At 44.3% G+C, this 18,443-nt stretch overlaps 1 long non-coding RNA gene across 2 annotated transcripts in view; it reads left to right on the forward strand.

The window, feature by feature from the left end:
- The first annotated feature begins 308 nt into the window (after positions 1-308).
- Positions 309-18,443, forward strand: part of LOC108588865 (uncharacterized) — a 36,905-nt gene continuing 18,770 nt past the window's right edge. The window contains exons 1-4 of one of the 2 annotated variants that reach the window (XR_013528797.1): positions 309-370; positions 2,871-2,998; positions 9,779-9,870; positions 10,562-10,621. This is a non-coding gene — a long non-coding RNA (uncharacterized LOC108588865). Of the gene's footprint in view, positions 401-2,870; positions 2,999-9,778; positions 9,871-10,561; positions 10,622-18,443 lie in introns of both variants that reach the window. The other variant, XR_004735974.3, reaches the window with a different exon arrangement.

An 18,443-nucleotide genomic window follows, 5' to 3' on the forward strand; every position in this document is an offset into this window, starting at 1 on the left:
GTCCTTGCTGCCATCCCTGGTGAAGTCCGTGGAATTTCCCACCAGACCTTATGGCCATTGGGATTTCTAATCAGTAGTCAGAGAATCTGATTCTACTATGGTCTAAGAGTGCATCTGCCATGTCTGTGTACTAAGAACCCAATATCGAACAGAACTATACTCTGGAAGGACCCTCTGAGGACATCTAGTCAAGTCCTTTCACTGGGCAGGTGAAGGCCTGAGAGTCTGTGTGGACCTGCTCCAGCCAGCCAGTGGGGCATTGAGCCTAGAAGTCCCATTCCCCTGAATTGTATTTTTCTCTTTCATAACAGGTCCTGAAATGGTGCTGCAGACTTCTGCTTGTGGTTTGCGGCTGCAACTTGGAGCCCAGGTTTGGCTTCCAGAATATCTGAATTGACAGGTATTGGGGCAAGGTAGACACTGCTGACATCTTTCTTGGGTTAAGTGATCATATGTGGTCAAAAGATGTCTTCATTCTGAAAAAAGGAGTATTTTCTAGACAGGTATATTACCTAGTGGACCACAGGAGCGAGTGAGAACAGGGAAGGAAGAAGGAAAAAGTGGTTGTGTTTTGCAAATTAGATGATGATAAGGATAATTTCTGCAGTTCCCTTTCCCAGAGAGAGTACTCAGTGAGTGGCATATCCTGCTCAGAGAGAGCCCAACCTGTCCACTCATCCTCATGCAGGGTCATCTGACACCTTTGATAGAGGCCCACAATAATATTTTACATTTACTGAGCTCATTTTGCCAAGAAACTAAAAAACATATTATAAATGTCATGTGCTATGACAGGCACTATTAAGATAAATATTATAAGAAATCATCCAATAATTAATTTACAAATACCAGAAAACCAGAGGATGCTGGATGAAAACCAATATGACTGTGCAGGGAACCAATCACATCAGACCGATTTAATTTCCTCCAGGTCAGAATGACAGGTCTGGAAGATAAGGCAAAAGCAATAGACGTAAAATATCCTGACTTCAGTAAGCCCTTTAGCTCTCTTCCATATGATGTCCTCATAAACATGCTATGAAAATATGGCATCGGCTCTGCTATTGTTACTTTGCCTTTGAGTTATCGTAGTTCTCTCTCCCTAAAGAATTTGAGTGGAGTGCTCTGCAGAAAAATATCTGCTTCCTGGGAGAGCACTGGAAGGGCCCTGTGTAGGACTCAGGCCTGGAATTAGTCTTGTTCAGTAATATGATTACAGAGATAACTCATGGTGACACAGCACTTCAACATTTACAAAATGCTCAGAGCTGGGTCTCACACTCAAGATTTTAGATTCTAAGCTCAGATTATTTTCTGCTCTCCCATAACTGCCTTGAAAGGAGCTAGATATTCATGCAGCTATTCCAGAGGAACTGTGCTTTTTCCAAGATTGTGATGAGGAGGTTTAGAACAGTAGTATTTACAGTGGAGGTTAAGGGAAGATGGTTCCCTGAGGACAGTCCCCAGCCCTGTGCTGTGCTCCAGGCTTTTGCCATCATGGTTCCCTTAGTGGAGTCAAGCAGTTGTGGGTGCGCCCGCTGGTGAGCCTGAAGGCAGATGTAATGCTGGGAGTTTGGTTCAGGTGAGGACCAAGTGATTAAGGTAGAGAAGGCTCTCCATTCTCAGGGACTGGGGTGAAGAAGAAAGATTTCAAGACTTCCTGAGAGGCCTAACGGCTAAGAGGGCCTGAGGGACCCTCAGAGCTGCTGCACCTGTTGCTGGATGTGTGTCGTCCCTGCAAATGCTGCCTGAGCCTGCTGACCAGTGGTGCAGGTAGAAACAAATGCTTGTTCCTTGGTGCTGAAAAGGAGAACTAACGCTCAGACAAAGAATTTTCTTAGCAAGGAAATTTACTTCTATAGAAGAGTGAGTTTTATAGATGGAGTAATGGTGAGAGAGCACACATGGACAAGGAGGGGAAGGGGTTCTTATTCCTGATGCAGGTAGCCTTTACTGCTGTGTCGTTCCCCTTTTGGCCAGGGTTCGACTGCACGGTCTAACCTAATTCTGATTGGCTATTTTTAAGGGATCAGGGGTATGAGCCAGAGTGGTAGGGTGTGAAGACTGCCACACTGTCCTGTGTCAGGGAATGTGGGACAGAGCTGCTTCCTCACCCCTTGCAGAGAGGGTGCTGGTAATTGTTGGACAGCTTATTCACTACCAGCACACCAGGAGGCACAAATCCACCATCTCTCTGATGCCTTCTAGTTTGAGAAACCCTAAACAGCCCAAATGGTATAAGTGCCCAGGGAACACATAATCATGAGTAGAAAAAGAAAACTCATTATCCACTTACAGGGATTTAGTAAACAATGAGAATAGGTGGCTTGTACTGAGATAGAACAAAATGATCTGGCAGAAGAGAGCTTTATTACATTGGAAGAGTTCTCAAGGAAATCCAGAGGACAACATGAATTTTCTAAAACAATGAGAAGTGATTTTTTAATTTAAAAAATTTTATAGGCAAACTATAAAGTAGACTGGTCACTACTGGGAACCAAATTAGTGTTCTGGTGATCATATGGGAGACAGCTCACATACTAAGTAAAAATGCAAAATACAGAGATATGGTGCTTATGAGCAAAACGCTAACAAATAGAACCAAGAAATCTAATATGAAAAAGCCAGGGGTTCTAGAAGGGTAGATGGAGAGATAATAGTTAAAGAAATGATAGATGAAACATTTCCTGACTGAAGAAAGACATGGTCTGTAGTAAGGAAGGGCTGACTGAGGGTTCCAGGATTGTTGTAAATGGACACACCCCTGGCATAGGAGGCATTGCTGAGCTCCAAAGAAAGAGAAAATTTTACAGACTGTGGATAGAAAAAAATGAGACATTTACAAAAAAGGCTTTTACATTTATTTGCAGAACTGGAAACCGGAAGACTGTGGAACAATATTTACCAACATTGAAAGAAAAGGATTATGATCTAAGAGTTCTATACCCAGTCAAGATAATGATCATCTCTCAGAGAATTTTGGGACATAAAAGCACCAGTGAGTATTCTACCCACATTCCACATGCAAGGTCAAAAATTGGAAGGGATAGTAAAGATGACTGTAGCCCCCCATTAATCATATTGGTTTTTCCCTTTGTGAGTGTGTGTGTTCCCATGTGATAAGGACAGGGCGTCCTAAGAGTAGGGAATGGGAGAACGTCAGGAAGTCTGTTAAACCGCCAGATGGGCTTGCAAGGCTTTGATGCTTATTTGCATTTAGAAATGTTTACTGAAGAATTGAGTTGACCATAACAAACATAATCTCAGGCTTGTAGGACAGGGCCCCAGACAAACAAATTTGGTTGTAGTGGAATTTCCCAGTTGGAGAAATAAAACATAGTGCTTGAGGACCAGATATTCCTCCCTGAGCACTTCCCACCTAAGGTTGCCAGGCTTAGCAAATCAAAATACAGGATACTTAGTTAAAAATTGGAATTTCAAGTAAACAAGAAAGTGTGTGTGTGTGTGTGTGTGTGTGTGTGTGTTCCTAATGAGTGCATGAGCATACTGTATTTTACCTGGCAACTGTATTCTCACCTCAGCCTGGAGACACAGAGAGCTAACTACAGTTTTCAGGGAGCTTGGGATGTCAGCTGTTGATAGACACTCAAGACTGAAGTTTCAATGGGAAGGAAAGAAAAGAAAGCTTGAAGTGAAAGACAGGATCAGGGCCGGTGTGGGAGCCAGAGAAGGAGTGGCTTCTGAGCGCCAGCTTGTCTTTCTCCCAGTTTAAAACAGATTTGAATTGGTGCTTGTCTTTGTGGCATTTAAAATCTAATTATAAAGATTGTGTGTGTGTGAGATAATAAAGAACTAAGTTTCACTGAGCATTTATCACATATCAGCCACTATGCTAAACACTTTAGCTCATTTATTCTTCAAAATAATGATCCCCATTTTATAGATGGGGAAATTAAAGTACAGAGAGTTTAAATAACTCGCTTATGGTCACGCAGCCAGCAACTGGCAGAGCCAGGACTTGAACCCTGGTTTGTCTCACCCTGGGAGCTTCACTTTTGACCTCTATGCCATCCTACTCCACAAGCAAGTGCAGCAAGCAAAAACCAAAAACCAGGCATAGCGCTTGCTGACCCTGTTGGCAGGCTTCAGGGTGGAAGAGATTGATCAGGGAAGTCTTCTTGGAAAAAGAGACCTGGAAACTGGGTTCTCTCCAATGGCTTTGAATTTGGGTTGGGGAAAGGAGTGAGCAGTGAGAATGTCAGCTGGTGCTAGTGGAAGAAGGGGCCAGCTTGGGTGGTCAGTGAGGATGGGGGTCATGAGGTGTTGCCTTAACACATCAGAGGAGACAGAAGAGTTGAGTCAGCCTAGCAGGGGACAGTGTTTGCATCCAGTGTGGTACACAGAGGGAGCAGGAGAGAGGTTCACCAAAGGCTGAAGAGGAGGGCAGAGGACTGGTGGGGTGGGGGTGGAGTGGGCAGGTTGGAGCCATGTTTAGGAGGTGTGAAGACAAGGCTTAGAGATGGAACTCGATGTAATGTGGGGAGAGACAGATGGGAGGATGTCCACGGTGTCCCCTGGCGGTGCCTCCAAGGGGAGGGAACCTGGTATACTGGCTGGGGTGGGGGTGAAAGGAAGGAGTCTTGTTGGCTACAGGGGAAGCTTGTTTCTGAACCCCAGGAGAGGAGGGGATGAATGGTGTCTCTTCTCATGCAGGACACAGGCGGTAGGCGCTAGTTAGAAATGGGGCTGCACACCAGCCTCGAGAGCATGCTTACAGCAGGGACAGGCAGCAACAAGGGGTCTGTGTGCCTCGCCAGTAGCCTGTGAGCAGATTTTCCAGAGGGGCTTTTCACCCCCAGGGTGGTACAGAGCCCATGCAGAGACCTAACACAGTGAAGTGCAGGCTTAGGGCTGGCTGCTTTTGGCAACAGTGCGTCCGACTTTACACCTCTCAGGCGGTGTCTACCCGCAACGCTGGCTTTACATAAAAACCACACATCCTTCTAAATCACCCAGGACTATGGGCCAGGTGTGTTCCCAACACTGACTGTGGGCAAGCCAAGCTATTGCCATGCAAGGCTGCTGAAATAAAATGTGTGATTGTGCTCCAAGACACCTTAATTGTTTATTAATTACTCCATAAATCATAGTGACACCTGTGTTTGTGCTCCTGTTAATTCGCTCTCACAAGATGGGGGATGGAAGCACATTGTGCTTTCTTGAGAAGTGTGTAGGCCAAAGAATAACTGGGTTTTGGCTGTGGGATGGAAGTACCTGAAATGGGAGGGGGACACCAGGGCTTCTCCCTCATTAGTCAGCTCCAACTGCATTCCCGTCCACCTCTGGCCAAGACCACAGCTGGAGTCTTGACAGGGTATGGGTAGGATGCGGTGGGTGCTCTACTTCCTCCATTTGATTTCATCTTCCCAGAAGGTGGTAAAGAGAGGGGTTATCGTATTCATTTTATAAGGGAGAAACCAAGGCTCAGAGATTTTATGCAAGTCCCAAGATCACACAACCAATTAAATGCAGAGTTTGAACATGAATTTGCTTGACTCCAAATGATGTAGCCTTGGTGGAAGAGTCAGCCTGGGGAGGAGGGAACTTTCCTGTAAATCCCTGATACGTCATATATATCTTTTAGATTTACCCATGGAAAGGCAATCTGTTTTCTAGATGATAATATCCCTCACATGTTGTAAGGATCATATCTAAAATGGAAACAGAATTCATGCAGATTGCTTTAGCTGGGTGCTCCTGCTGGAGTCCCCCTCTAACTGACCTCCATTCCAGACAGTCAGCCGTTCCCATCCCTGGGAGCCTCTTTCTGCCCACATCTGTTGGGCCATCAGCGACCTAGTGCCTGGCCCTGGAGAGCATGCAATTGCTCCAGATGGCTAATAGAACTTTATTGCCACAATCATTCTTAATGTGGCCATTCCAAAGCCCCTGTCTGGAAGCTCAGCTCCTGCAGTGGTACAGCAGTCCCTGGCTTCTGGGAACAGGGCCGTTGCTGCCTGCACCCCTCTCCCGAGCTTGATAGCATACTTCTGTGTATGCTTTGATGAACTGGCTCTTAGGAAGTCGAGGAATGCCACAAACTCAGCTTGCGGGTAGTATCTGCCCCTGGGCTGAGATCAGCATTTCGAAGATAGAACAGAGTGCTCCAGGCAGTGGTTGGAGGAGCCTCTTTGTTTTGGGTCCTGAGAATGGTGGGAGAAGGGGGCATGCCAGGAGTGGAGGAAGAAGGCACGTAGTGGGTGAGAGGTCCCCCATCCTCTCCCAGTCAACCCTGCTTGTCCCTCAGGGCTCAGCTTTGAGACCTTCCTGACAAGCCAATCGTGGCATCCTCTGTCTTTCTTAACCTGTCCTTTTCTTCCAAGCACTTTCCTCCATTTGTGATGATAAACTTACTAGTGGGCCAATTTGTTTAATGTCTCTCTCAGACACTAGACTATGCAGCGCTAAAGTTTGTTTTGTTTGGCACAGTGCCTGCCTGGCACACAATAAATACCCAATAAATATTTGTATATTCAATAAATAAACAAACCAATGAATATTATTATTGAACTATTGTCACTCTCTCCTGAAGTACAATTTTCTCAGGATCTACTGATAGTCTCACAATGTGCTTACTAGTAGGTGATTTAAGATTTGAAGGAAGGAAGAAGGACACTGAGATGCTTTTAGAGGCTAGCAGAGTAGTTAGATTCTGGGCCTTGAAGCCTGAGGCTAAGATGCCCAACTTTTCCTGCTACACAGTGGGCATTGAACACACACACACACACACACACACACACACACACACATTTTTTGAGACAGAGTCTTGCTCTGTTGCCCAGGCTGGAGTGCAATGGTGTGATCTTGTCTCCCTATAACCTCCGCCTCCCGGGTTCAAGTGATTCTCCTGCCTCAGCATCTGGGATTACAGGCACATGCCACCACGCCCAGCTAATTTTTGTACTTTTAGTAGAGATGAAGTTTCACCATGTTGGCCAGGCTGGTCTCGAACTCCTGACCTCAAGTGATCTGCTTGCCTTGGCCTCCCAAAGTGCTAGGCTTACAGGCGTGAACCACTGTGCCCAGCCAGCACTGAACATATCACACAATAAGTGAATAAATGAGAAAAGGCTAGACAGAATTTATTTACTCTTTGTGGATGGCAAAGTAAGCAAGTCTGTGGGAGAGAAAACACCCATGTCTGCCAAAAAAGGAACAGGAGTGTCTGAGTACTACCTGCTATGTTCATGAGGTAATTTTACTACAGCCAAGAAGTGGGCATTCGACTCTTCAGCCCTCTACCTCTTCCCTACGCTCTCCCTGAAAGGACCTGCCAACGGCTTAGCACCTAACAGCAGGGAGGCAGTGAGGTGCCAGGCCATACCTCTGGGCTCTGGATATAGTGGGACTGGAGGACATTATTGGTCAGTACCTAGGTATGGACAAGGGAAACCATAGGTCTTGGAAGAGCCACCAGTGGAGCTACCCATGATCAAGAAAAGAAACTTTCAGGGAGTTCAGGAGGTGGGAATGCTTCCACCTCCCACTCCGTCCTCTGGTCCATTCCTCCACTGGGACCAGCTGCCTTGAGAGGGCAGGGCCTCACACTGACAGGAGCCTACTGGGAGTCCAGGAAACAGTGAAGGTGGCAGAGTTGCCCAGCGGGTTGCATGGCCTGCAGGCAAAGCTTGGTCGCGTTTGCTGGACTAGGTCAGTTGTATTTAGTCACTGTGGTTGTCATGGGGATCAGGAAGACCTCATGAGGGGCATGGAGCTTGATCTAGATCCCAAGAGTCGGTTGGACTAGCAGGAGGGCAGGGAAGCTTGGAAGGTGGGGGAGAGTGTGAGGACAGGGTGGAGGAGTGGGGCACAGGGGCTCAGGGGAAAGGAGGCAGAGAAGATTCAAGAGTAGGCCCACTTTTGGCCGAAGAATTGCTGCAGAGCTGGACTGTGAATCCAGGAGCCTGGAACTATGCAGTTCTCCCCACAGGCTGGCAATGATAGGGCCACAAAGATGAAGGTATGAAGATGGCACTGAGGACTGAGAGAGGTAAGGAAGGGCGAGAGCCAGGAGAACAAACTGTACATACCCTGCAGAGAGAACTGGGAGATGTGAACTAAGGCCACAGATTTGGAAGCCAGAAAAATCCCTATAATGGAGTATTAAACACTTGGTTTATGAAAGCGTAGGAAAGATGTTGTGATCATTAGAACTCACCATGGGTTACTAAGTTTTGCCAAATCAACTTCATATGTTGGTCAAAGTTTCTATTACAGTCTTCCAGTTAGACAGACCAGGGGAAAGGCCGTACTTGTGTGAGCCTGGCTTGAGCACATTAGAGACCTTGCAGTCACACATTATCTCCATGATTAAGAGGAAAAAAATGTGTGTTTCACATATTACATAATTATATATGATATAATATATATGATAATTATTATGTAATTGTGGGAGTCATAATGGTTGAAGTAAAGGTAAAGGAAACACACATTTTTTAATATGTGGGAGTCATGGTGGCTGAAGCAACATTAAAGGTTTCAGGATAGGGTGAACATCTAACTTATTATGCACATGGGTTCATTTTTGAGAGTAGAAGGAGACGTGTCAGCTGAGTACTCTGGGAAGCAGACATGAGACCAGAGGGCAAAAGGTTTATTGGGGAGGAAGTGAAAGAAAAGTGAAGGAGGAAGTAGAATGAGGTAGGGAATTGCTGTGAACGCACAATGCAGACCTGCCAGAGTCTTTTCAGTCCAGTGGGGAGCTCTGGAATCAATGCTGACTATTAGAAGAATCCTTTGTTGGGTGAAAATGTCTGGGTCCCTGTACTAACTTGCTCAGCCATTGGCCAGGATTACTGGCTCTAAAGCTAAGGTGGTACTGAGGAATACACAGCAGTAGGTAACCACATTCCTTTCAGGGGGCCAGCAAGTCCTTCCTTGAGTGGGTATCTGGGTAGCTCATCTCTGTGTCTGGCACGGGGCAGTGTTGATAATAATGTTGGGACAGAAGGAGTAAATCAGGATTGCCCTCAAAAACTAGGACATCTGGTCATATTTCGGAAGACTTTTATAGAATTCAGTCTTGGATTTCATCTTATTCTCTCTTGGTCCTATTCTATTGAGTTTTTTCTTTAACCAATTGCTTGTCTTAACTAATAAAGTTACATTCATTGACCACTTATTTAGATGCCAGGCATGAGCTGAGCATTTGATATAAATTCATTCATTTAATTCTAAAAACCTCATGAGGCAGATACTACTATCATAGTTATAAATTTACACATGTATACTTATAATTATATACTTAGAAATAATATGCAATATAGAACATTGATAATATGAGCTTATATGTAATATATGCTTATATAATTATACTGATTTTATAATGTCACTCATTTAATGATGAGGAAACAGGCACAGGGAGGTTATGTGGCTTATTCAAGGTCATACATCGTATAAGTGGTAGAGCTAGGTTTTAAACCAAGAGATTTGCTTGCAGAACCTGAACTCGTGGAATTTTGAGCTAGCAGGATTTCTAGAGGTCATGTCACTGAGATTCAGAGAAGTTAGATAACTTTTCTATAGTCACATAGAAGGTTAGGACTAGTGCCTATCTCCCTGACTCCTGAGCCCAGAGTTTCTTTAACACAGCATACCTCAGACATGCTTATTGAATTTGTAGATAACAGAAAGTTGGAAAGAAAAATTCTGCAACTGAAGATATGATAGTGGTTCAAAGTGATTTTGATAGACTAGAATGGGGGCTGAACCAAAAAGATGAAAGTTAACAGAGACATATGTAAATTTCTACATTTAGGTTTAAAAGCATCAATTGTACAAGTGCCAGATGGAGAAGACCTTGGCTGAATGCAGTTCGCTGGTAATAAGATCCATCAGAGATGACATGAGGTGAGAATGAGGGGATACAATTTTAGGCTGCACTAGTAAGATGTCATTCAGATCCCAGGAAATGAGGATCCTCCCTTTGCATCCCTTCTCCTACATCTGGGAAGTCAAGTATTAAGCTTTGTTCTTGCCACTCTGTTAAAACAGGGATGGAGACTAGGTCAAGAAGCCCCAGAGAAGGGTGCCACGGGTACATGACCTCTAAACTGTGGCATGGAGAGTGGCTGGAGGTGCTGGAGACTCAGTGGGACTGAGATCAGGTGCATTGGCCATTCACCCCACACTGCTGCTCTCTCAGTTGCCAGGGGCTGGGCTACCTGTAGCCCATCCTCAGAAACCCTGCAGAGCCTGGGAGTCTGAACTCACATTCGTATATGCAAACATGCTAGCCTTAATGTATCAGGAAGATTAAGTTCAAGAAAGTTCCCAATACTCCAATGTCTCTTCCCCTGAAGTCCCCTGGGACCCTTTTACTCTCCTATCCGATGACCTTTTGTTTTGTCATCATTCAGAGTAGTGACAGAGCCCCCAGGGGCTCACCCAAAGCCCCTCTTGGAAACCTCACAAATATGAGGGGAGAGTGTTCTTTGCAGAGGGCTAGAATTCTCAAGTAAGGGGATGGCCCAAGAGCCTGGGGATTTGGGTTCACCTTTTAAGGGAATATCTTCTAAAAACTGTCCTATTTTGGCTTCAGGACATGGCCTATCCTGATTTGGGTGAACAGACTGGTTTACCGAGCTAGTAAACATCCAAGGTGAGTAGAAATCTGGGAGAGGTGGATAGGATGAGGTGAATTAGGGAGTGTTGAGTTGGAGGTGTGAGTGGGTTCTTCACCTGGAAATATTTCTTACAGGTTAGGAGCTCAAGAGAGGCAGGGACTAGGTCTGGGGAGTGTTACTAACACACAGTTGGTAGTTGAAGCTGATAGTCTAAGGACACTGGGAAGGTAGACCCTCCTTACTGAGAGTGAAGTCTGCAGACCAGCAGCATTGACGTCACCTAGTTAGAAAAGCAGAATCTTGGTCTCGCGAGTCACAATCTGAATTTTAAAAACATCCTCAGGGCATTTATGGGTGTGTTAAGGTCAGAGAAGCGCTGCTCTAGGCCAGTGGTTTCGTGTCAACCCAGGGTGCACATCTGAATTGCCAGTCCCTGGGCCCTGCGCCGAGATTCTAATTTGAGAGAGAGAGAGAGAGAGAGAGAGAGAGAGAGAGAGAGAGAGAGAGAGAGAGAGAGAGAGAGAGAGAGAGAGAGAGAGAGAGGTGTGTGTGTTCAGGTTCGGGATGTGTGTGTGTGTAAACAGCCTCCCAGGTGATTCTCATATGTAGCCAGGACTGATTAAATCAGTCACCCTTGAACTTAAGTGTGCCTTAGAATTACCTGAAGGGCTTATTGAACTACATGTAGCTAGGTCTCACTCCCAGGGTTTCTAATTCAGTAGGTCTGTGTGGGGCTTGAGAATGTTCATTTCTAACAAATTCCCGAGTGATGTTGATGCTGCTTGTCGCTACCCAGGACTTTGAGAGCCACTGATATGTAGAGTGAGGAGAGGCTAGAATAAGGTCCAGGATAGAATCCCAAAGAAAATCAACATTAATGAAGTCAGTGGAGGAAAAAAGGAGAGAGAAGGAGAGGCTTCAGACAGTGGAGGCAAATCAGGAAAGAGCTCTCCCTGGTGTCTTTTCCACCAGACTGCTAATGCCTTGAGAACTCACTTTGTCCTGCTCCGCCTCCCTCTTTGGCAAAGAATTGGTGTTCCAGATTCTCAAGAATCACTACTTGAATGTTTTGTATCTGGTCATGTCACCTCCTGCCTTCAGAAGCTGCCTGCAGCTTTCAGAAGAAAGCCCAAACTCCTTAGCTCAGCACAGGCCCAGCATGACAGGGCTGCTGGTGTCTTTTGCTCCTCTCCCTTATGGGACCTTTTGCTCCAGGCATCCCTACCTACTTTCCAATCTTTATTAAGTTTGCTCTCTCATCTCTCCCTGTCTCTGCAATACTTTATAAGCCTTCTTCCTCTTCCTCATCTCACTGCTCCTACTCAGCAAGATTAGAATTCCTTCAGGGAAGGCGTCTCTTTTTATTTATTTTTTAATCTCTTTCCACCCCACCCTTTGCCACCTCCAACTTCTGGCTCAGTTCAAACATTGCCTCCGTCCCCCGAACCTGCCATGGATCCGTAGGCTAGGACAGGCCCTCCTACCGTGTTCTTACTTTCTGTCACAATACTGATCACACTCTTCACAGTTGTTGATTTAATTTATCTGCCTCCTTCACTATATGTGGGTGTCCTTTGAGCAGAGAATTGCTTCTTGATTTTTGCATCCCTAGCTCCTAGTACAATGCCTGGCACAGAGCAAGTGAAAACATGTGTTCATTGAATGAAAAACTGGAGGAACTGGTGAGAAAGTGGACACGAGTGCAGACACATTTGAGAATCAATGTCCCCTTCCTTCAGCCCACAGTGTCTATCAGATGTGTCCTTTCTGTAGGTGGTTTGCTCCTTCCCTAGAAGGGAAGAGAAAGGACCCCCCACTCTGGTCACTGTCTCCTGGGAGAGCACCTGCTGATCACTTCTGCAATACTTGCAAGGGGCTTTTGGTGTTTATTTCCCTGGCTAGGGATCACCTCTTTCCAGACCAAAATTATGCAGGATACATGCTCTATTCAGATTTGCAATTCTTAATTTCTTAATAGACAGCTAGCAAGATGAGGGGCAAAGGGTGGAAGCACGTCTTTCCACTCCTGTGTGTATTCCATGCTCCATGTGGCCCACTGAAATAGACTGCAAATGGGAAGCTCAGCCTCCCAAAACTGCGTCGTGGCCTGAGAGTCAATAATTCCCTGGGCCCTCAAGGCTCACACACTGTGGTTGCTTGAGCCAGCTACTATCTGGGCAACTTCCTGATGGGTAATTTAATACACCAAACTGAGAAAACTGCCTAGAGAGAAGAACAGGGAGAGGGACTTAGAGGAGAGGCCCAAGGATGGTACAATATTGCAACATTGCCAAACAAGCTCTGATCTTCACAACTGACATGAACAGCCTTTTTCTGTTGAACAAGTTTCCACACTGTCTCTTTCTTATTCCTCATGAGATGCTTACAGGGAAGGAGGGTGGCTAGAGGTCAAATCCTCTCATCCACAGATGAGTGCCCCAAGGGTCAGAGCATGAGTCCCACAGTGTGTGAAGATGCCATTGGATTTGAACCCAGCCTGGTCTGCCATGAGCCTCCTCACCTCCTCAATATGCTGCCTACAAAAAAAAAATGTTCAAACATGTATAAACCCATACAGGGTACAAGTGCAAATTATTCCTTCTGTGGAAGTGCAAAATAGCCAAGTGGTGACGGGAACTTGGCAGGGATGGAGTGAAATGAGTCAGGGACAGCTTTTTGAGGCAGGAGAGCTGTTCTGTGGGGCTGAGAGAGGAGGAGGCATGGCAGGCAGTGGGTGAGGGGAGAGAATTTTAGTGGGAGCATGGCAGGGGAGGAGGGGATGGCACACTGTGTGGCTTGCTTGTGGTGCTGGGCTGTGGACGGGAGCAATGAGACCAGGATCAGGATCAGCTGGAAAGGATAAGCCACATCTGGTTAGTGTGGGCTCCCAGGCTAGAACTGTGTGTGTGTGTGTGTGTGTGCTTATGTGGATCATGGGTATGTGTGTGGGATGTGTTGGGGGTAGTGGGTGATGTGTGTGTTCATATATATAAGTTCAGGTAGGGTTCTGGGCATATCAGAAAGTTCCCAGTTTTAGGTTCCTAATATTCTTCTTTCTTTTCTTACTTGTGGATAGATACTGCCTTTCACCCATGTATACACTGGTCAGTGTTAACCCTACATTCTACTTAGTTTTGGGTATGTGGGATTATGAAATTTATGTACTGAAGTTAAGTAGACGTAGACTACTTAGGTTATGTTTTAGCACACAGCTAACTCAGAGTCAGGCATGGCTGCATTTGGGGACTCAGACAACATTGTTGGGATGCTGCCTTTTCTGTCTTTCAGCTCTGCCATTCTTGCTGTTAGGCATGCTCTGTCCATGTGGTGGTCCTGACACATATACCCATGTTTATACCCTCCCAGCTTCAAGCCCAGTGGAAGGTCAAGTTGAGGACAAATCTTGCTTTAGTTGAGGACAAATCTTCAGGCTGGATTTTGTTGTAGTTTCAACAAAAACCCCCAATGGAATTCCACTGGCTAGGTTTAGGTCATGTGTTCATCTCTGAGCCAATCACTGTGGCCTGTAGGATAGAAAGCTTTGATTGCCCAGGTCACATGCTCATCTCTAAGCTTGGGGAGTGAGGTCTAGCAGCCTAGAGAGAGGACCAGTTACCAAAGGACCAGTTGCTGGAGGGGTAAGTAGGTGCTGAGTAGACAGACAGAACATCTGCCTCTTCCCATCAAAAGATAGCTTTCCAGTTGTGTGAACTTGGCCTTCAATCTTGCCCAGTCTGTGGTTGGCTTTCTCACCTGCCATTTTAAAAATGAACTTCTTGTGAAAGAAAGTTGTTTCAGACTCATACTAGGGGATCTGAAGGTGGGCAGAGATTGGAGGAAGGTAGGCTGGCTCAGAGAGGGATCAGAGCCATGCCTGATTACCTCCTATATGTGTCAGGTCCTGTACTGGGGGATGTTCTGACATTGTATATTTAGTCTTCACAACCTCCTTGTGAGGTGGGTACCAGTGCACACAGATGAGGTGCTTGTATTCAGAGGAGTGAATTCTCAGGTGAGAGACTTGCTTAGGTTCCCAAATTGGGAAGTGGCAGGGCTGGGTAGCAAAACTGTACAACCTTTGGGCCCACTGCTTCCTGTAAGGTGATCATGCTCCAGTGCAGGACAAATCTTGAGGTTGGATGGAACCTCAGTATTGCAGCAATACTGAGTACCAGATTCAGACTTCTTTTCTGGAATCAGTTCTTGTACTCACTTGTTGAGTCCCAGGCTCCTAATATGCAAAATGAGGATAATGATGTCTGTCCTGCTGAGATCTCAGAGTTACCCTATCAGTCAAATGAAATCAAAGGTGAATGGGCTTTGGAAATGTTGAAGCTGAATATATGTGAAATGTGAAGGAAACCAGGGCTGGTTGTTATAATAGTGACATCTTTCTGTACTGAGTAGTAAAGAGCTTCTGCCCTTGCCCACTCTACCATCACTCTGGTTCCTTCCCACTGCCCTTGGGTCTGGGACTCCTGGGACTGACACCCCATGATCCAGAAACCAGAGGAACAATGCCTTATTTTAGTCACAAGGAGAGGAGGTAGACTAGAGAAATAATGGGACCTCCAGGTGCCCCCTATCTCCTACCCCTTCCTGTGGGCCCAGATGGCCACAGTGGCCCTTCTCTCCTGGCAGTGATCTCTTTTCTCCCTCTCCGATTCCCAGTGTTCACCATGAAGCTGCTTGTACTGGAGGGGCTGGGGGTGGGGATGGGGAAAGGTAATGTCTTCTGCTGCTCTTCTCAGTAGCTTGTGGGATCCCTCACATACCCAGCCTCACCAAGGCTTGCCTAACCTGTTTTGCACAACAACTGAAGGGGGAAGGAGGGAAGAAGAATGACTGAAAGTCTCTGAGAAGTCCCATGGAAAGGGAAAATGTTGAAGTTAGTTTAACCTGTGTTTCTGAATTATGATAAGTAATATAGCCTAGGGGTTTAGGAGAATGGGTTTGGGAGCCAGATTGCCTGGAATAAACTTGTACCCCTTCATAGTGAACTTGGGCAAGTTATTAATGATGCCTGTGTTTCAGTTTCTTACCTGCACAGTGGGGATATTTATGGTACCTACCTCATAGATTTTTGGGAGGGTTAAGTAAAAGGATGTTTGTGGATCACTTATGTTTGGCTTGTAGTTAGCTATTATTATTTTTAAACTTGGATTTCTTTGTTAACACCTATTTTTCTTTTTTTTTTTCTTCCAACTTTTATTTTAGGTTCAAGGGTTACATGTGCAAGTTTGTTACATGGGTGAATAGCATATTGCTGGGGTTTGGAGTAAACTGATTTTGTCACTTAGATAGCGAGCATAGTACCTGACTGGGGTAGTTTTTCAATTGTCCTCCTCTTCCCTACCTCTACCCCTCAAGTAGCCTTGCTGTTTACTTTCCCCCTCTTTGTGTCCATGTGTACTCAATGTTTAGCTCCTGCTTATAAGTGAGCACACACAGTATTTGGTTTACTATTCCTGCATTAATTTGCTTAGGAAAATAGCCTGCAGCTACATCCATGTTGTTGCAAAGGACATGAGTTCATTCTTTTTTATGGCTGTGTAGTATTCCATAGTGCATATGTACCACATTTTCTTTAACCAGTCCCCTGTTGGTGGGTATCTAGACATTCCATGTCTTTGCTATTTTGAAAAGTGTTGTGATATGCCTATATATGCATGTACCTTTATATGGTAGAATGACTCATATTCCTTTGGGTATATACCCAGTAATGAGATTGCTGGGTTGCATCATAGTTCTGTTTTAAGTTCTTTGAGAAATTTCCAAACTGCTTTCCACAGTGGCTGAACTAATTTACATTCCTACCGGCAGTGTATAAGCATTCCCTTTTTTCCACAACCCCACCAACTTCTGTTGTTTTTTGACTTTTTTGATAATAACCATTCTGACTGGTGTGAGATGGTATCTCATTGTGGTTTTGATTTTCATTTCTCTAATTATTAGTCCTGTGGAGCATTTGTTTCACATGCTTGTTGGTCACATGTATGTTTTCTTTTGAGAAATGTCTGTTCATGTCCTTTGCCCATTTTTTAATGGAGTTGTTTGGTTTTTTTGCTTGTTGATTTGTTTAAGTTCCTTATGGATTTTGGATATTAGTCTTTGTCAGATGCATAGTTTGCACATTTTCTCTCCTTCTTTAGGTTGTATATTTGCTTTATTTATAGTTTCTTTTTCTGTGCAGAGCTCTTTAGTTTGATTAGGTACCACTTGTCAATTTTTCTTTTTGTTGCATTGCTTTTGGAGTCTTTTCATGGAATTTTTGCTAAGGCCTATGTTCAGAATAGTATTTCTTAAGTATTCTAGGATTTTTATCATTTTAGGTTTTACATTTAAGTGTTTAATCCATCTTGAGTTGATTTTCATATATGATGAAAAGAAAGTGTCCAGTTTCAATCTTTTGTATGTGGCTAGCCAGTTATCCTCGCACCATTTATTGAATAGCAAGTCCTTTCCCCATTGCTTGTTATTGTCAATTTTGTTAAAAATCAGATAGTTGTGAGTGTGTGGCTTTATTCCTGGGTTTTTAATACTGTTTCTTTTGTCTATGTGTCTGTTTTTGTACCAGTAACATTCTGTTTTGGTTACTGGAGCCTTGTAGCATAATTTGAAGTCAGGTAGTATGATGCCTCTGACTTCATTCTTTTTGCTTAGGATTGCTTTGGCTATTTGGGGTCTTTTTTGGTTCCTTATGAATTTTAGAATAGTTTTTTTCTAATTCTATAAAAATGATATTGGTGGTTTGATAGGAAAAGCATGGAATCTATAAATTACTTTGGGAAGTATGGTTATTTTACAATATTGATTCTTCCTCTCCATGAGCATGGAATGCTTTTTGATTTGTTTGTGTCATCTCTGATTTCTTTCAGCAGTGTTTTGTAATTCTTGTTGCAGAGATCTGTCACCTCCCTGGTTACCTATATTTCTAGGCACTCTATTCTTTTTGTGGCTATTGTGAATGGGATTGCATTACTGATTTGGCTCTCAGCTTGGACGGTACTGGTGTATAGAAATGCTACTGATTTTTGTACATTGATTTTGTATCCTAAAACTTTACTGAAGTTGTTTATCAATTCTAGGAGCCTTTGGGCAGAGACTGTGCAATTTTCTAGGTATAGAATCGTATCATTTGTGAAGAGAGAGAGAGTTCAGCTTTCTCTCTTCCTGTTTGGATGCTTTTTATTTCTTTCTCTTACTTGATTGCTCTGGATAGAAATTCCAGTAGTACGTTGAATAGGAGCAGTGAGAGTGGGCATCCTTGTCGTGTTCCAGTTCTCAAGGGGAATGCTTTCAGGTTTTGCTTGTTCAGTATGATGCTGGTTGTGGGTTTGTCATAGATGGCTTTTACTGTATTGAGTATGTTCTTTGAATTCCTAGTTTGTTCAGGGTTTTTATGCTGAAGTGATATTGAATTTTATCAAAAGAGTTTTCTGTGTCTATTGAGATAATCATGTGGTTTTTGTTTTTAGTTCTGTTTATGTGATGAATCACATTGATTGATTTGTGTATGTTGAACCAACCTTGCATCCCAGGAATAAAGCCTGCCTCATTGTGGTGGGTTAGGTTTTTTGATGCACTGCTGGATTTGATTTACTAGTATTTTGTTGAGGATATTTGTGTCTGTGTTCATCAGGGATATTGGCCTGAAGTTTTCTTTATTCATTGTAACACCTACTTTCATTCTCTGGAATGAATATTATGCAAATACTACTTTTGAAAATATGCAGAGGAATCTTGAACAGATATGGAAGTATATGATATGTTCACCATGTGTTCTGATTTTAAATTAGAAATCAGAGTAGATTTCTATGAGTAGACTGTGATTTGGGTTTTGGCTTAGACACTGTA

This window comes from Callithrix jacchus, chromosome 17 (genome assembly GCF_049354715.1).
Source record: "Callithrix jacchus isolate 240 chromosome 17, calJac240_pri, whole genome shotgun sequence".
Taxonomy (NCBI): Eukaryota; Metazoa; Chordata; class Mammalia; order Primates; family Cebidae; genus Callithrix; species Callithrix jacchus.